Source organism: Myotis davidii, unplaced genomic scaffold, assembly GCF_000327345.1.
Source record: "Myotis davidii unplaced genomic scaffold, ASM32734v1 scaffold174, whole genome shotgun sequence".
Classification (NCBI taxonomy): Eukaryota; Metazoa; Chordata; class Mammalia; order Chiroptera; family Vespertilionidae; genus Myotis; species Myotis davidii.
Window position 1 is genome coordinate 7,089,598 of NW_006289087.1, and position 3,478 is coordinate 7,093,075.

Below are 3,478 nucleotides of genomic sequence, written 5' to 3' on the forward strand. Positions count from 1 at the left end.
AGTGGATAGGTTGCCTCCCACTCGCACCCCGACCAGAGCCAGGATGGAGCCTGCAACTCAGGCATGTGCCCTTTACTGGAATTGAACCCAGGACCCTTTATTCCGCAGGCTGACGCTCTATCCACTGAGCCAAACCCACTAGGGCTCAGACACTCTTGGTGTGTTTACAATCTCTGTAAAATAGCCAGCCTGCATGGCTCAGTGGTTGAGCATCGACCTATGAACCAGGAGGTCACAGTTTGATTCCTGATCAGGGCACATGCCCAGGTTGTGGGCTCGATCCCCAGTGTGGGGCGTGCAGGAGGCAGCTGATGATATTCTCTCTATCTATCTCCCTTCCTCTCTAAAAATCAACAAAAACATTAAAACAATAAAATCTGTTAAATAATGAAGGAAAAGTGTGGCTGTGCATTCAGAAAATGTTTTCTCATACTAGCTGTACGATCATGGAATAGGGCAGGCTGTGTAACCCACTTCCCCTCATGGGAAAAATGGGAACAGCAATATCTCCTACATTGCATCCTTGTGAGAGAGAGAGTTCGGCTCAGACTTTATGTCTGTGCTTAGAATACTGCCACGTTGTCTCAGAGCAGACACAGACATTCTACCTACTTTTGATATCCTTATGCCTTTCCAGTGTTCATTATGTAATATACATGAGATTTTCTGCAGAATGTACTCAATCCTTTACACGGCCACCATTTTTAAAAAAATATATAATTTATTGATTTCAGAGAGAAAGGAAGAGAGAAGTAGAAATACTGATGATGAGAATGACTGATCGGCTACCTCCGGCACAGCCCCTACTGTGGATCGAGCCTGCAACCCAGGTATGTGCCCTGATCGACAATCCAACCATGGTAGATTCCTGGTTCATAGGTCAACGCTCAACCACTGAGCCAGGCTAAAATATACATTTAATAAAGTTGTGAAGACCTAACTCTCAAGTTCATTTCCCTCCCCCCGCTTTTCACACTTTCTTGCTGTCGTTCCATTTATGGCCACCTAATATAAAGAATATAAAATATACGGCCGATCTGGCTTGAAAATTACATTTTCTTCCCTGAAACCATAGCATACATCCCCCAGACAATTCATCTCTCACTGTAAAGCTCTAATCACGTTTCCAAATCACAAGGACAAACAATGAAATAAACAGACCTCAGGCTAAAAGGCTGCTGCTCACAAAACTAGGGCACCACGAATCGCTGGGACACTTTTTTACAAAAGCAACGGTCCTCCAGCTTCCAGTCTCTCCCAGCCCTTTCCCGTGCCCGCAGATGCACTTCTGGGGGAATGTGTTTCAGTTTGGTGTCTCTACCTCGCCATGTATGAATATTGATGGGCGTCCTGTCAGAGCCCGGGGACCTGGACAGAGGAGCTAGCGTGCGGATTTCCTTCCTTGCTGCTCCTTGTTATGTTTTGACTATTTTATTGTATTTTGCAAGTTGGAACAGATTTTTCAAGGAAAAAGAAATACAATAGGAAGTCTTTTCATTTTTTCTCTCTCCTTGTAAAAATTTGGTTAAAAATAGGAGGTGGAACAGACTTCAAGACTGCGTGTGGATTTTTCACTTACCCGAAAGATCACCAACAAAGCAAAATTTAACTTTTTAAAAAAATTTTTAAACTTCAAAATTTTTCCAGGAAAACATCTTCAAAATAGAAGAGAAATAGCTTCAAAATGAGGCTGTACCACACCAGCCAGACATGCTTTTTTTTTTTTTTTGCCCGTGTATATACTCTATTCTTATTCTTCTCATTCCATACCTGGAAGGCAATCACCATTCATCGCCTCCTGTAGACTGTACAGTCAGTGGCAAATGAATTGTTCCCTACAGCTGACTCCATCATGGCTTATATGTGTTAATTTTTATCTACAGGTTACAATAGGTTCTGGCAGCCTTACATTTCTCCTCCGAGTAAATGTCATGTCGCCCCTGAAAAAATATACTAATTGAACATATCTGCCTTTCACCAATGCAGTTAAAAGCTCCCATTAATAGCCAAAATTTGATTGAAGTAGACAATATCTGCTTTTAGGACGAATGGCCCCAACAAATAATGCGTTTCCTCTGGCAGGTGGGGACACACGCGATGCAGATATGCGATGACATGTCACCCGCAGGAGAAAATGAGCTCTCGAAGTGGTATGTCAACATTCATTTTCATAGCTGGGTAATACCTCTAATCATAACCAACGGGGTTAGGCCGAAGCACCTGCTGTCTCTTCTGTTATCTGTGTGACAAATTAAATTCCAGGTAGCACGACTCCCTCCTAACTGGATAGCCACGCGGGGGTGAGCCTCGTCCAGCCTTCTCACAATGTCAGTCGTCGGGGTAAACACCACATTCTAAAGGGACCAGACACAATTTCAAACGAACATGTTTCCATTACCTGTCTTAATAGATTTTCTGATTCAGAGATTGAGTGAGATAAAGATGAGTTTTTATTTATAGAGCAGTTACCTGAAGAGAGATTGAAGGGATGCGTGTGTGGGAGCTACTCAGGTAAGTGTCTGGGATTCTATTGGATTCAATGAAGGTGTGTGCCTTGGGGTTCCGGACATTTCTGAACACACAAATGCTGGTTTCTCTACAGGACTGGGAAACACAGTGCTTGGGTATAGGGACAGCATGATCCTCAGTTATTCTTCAACTTCAGAAGATTCTTGCTTCTTTCAATCTAGCTGTAGGCCGAGCCCATTTGGTTCTGTGGATAGAACTCCGGCCTGCAGACTGAAGGGTCCTGGGTATGATGCCTGTCCGGGGCATGTACCTGGTTTGCAGGCTCCATCCCTGGCCCTGGTAGGGGCACATGAGGGAGGCAACCAATCAATGAGTCTCTTTCAAATCAGTTTTCTCCCTCTCCCCCTCCCTCCCACTCTTTAAAAATATCTTCAAATGAGGATTAACAACAGCAAAATGTTAAGATGATACACTAACTTACATAATCACAATCGCCACTATCACATAACAAAATTAACTAAATTATTGGCAGTGACAAATAGCCAGGCCATATTCCAATTTACCTGAAAATCTAAAAGTAATTATTTTTAATTCTTAAAAATCAGGGTCCAAAGAGAGTCTACTCATTTCATTAGATAGTTATGTCCCTCAAGTCTTTTCCAGTCTTAACTTCTTTGCTTATCCCATGCTGTTGACTTGAGAAAATGAGACCAGTTTTTAAAATACCCCACTTTCTTCTGGTGCCATTTAACCTGCCCAGCTTTCCCTCCTCAATTACCTGGAGACCGGAAGTTGACATCAAGACCCAGGAGTCTTGTGTTTTGGGGAGGACAGTACAGGCAAAGGTCATAAGTGACTCCAGAGTCACTACGTTTTATATTTATTTTTTTTAAAATATATTTTATTGATTTTTTACAGAGAGGAAGGGAGAGAGATGAGAGTTAGAAACATCGATCAGCTGCCTCCTGCACACCTCCTACTGGGGATGTGCCCGCAACCAAGGTACATG

The 3,478-nt window shown here is 42.9% G+C and overlaps 1 protein-coding gene across 1 annotated transcript in view; it reads right to left on the bottom strand.

Moving 5' to 3' along the window:
- Nucleotides 1–3,478, bottom strand: part of BRINP3 (bone morphogenetic protein/retinoic acid inducible neural-specific 3) — a 210,959-nt gene that overhangs the window by 22,144 nt on the left and 185,337 nt on the right. The window lies entirely within an intron of this gene.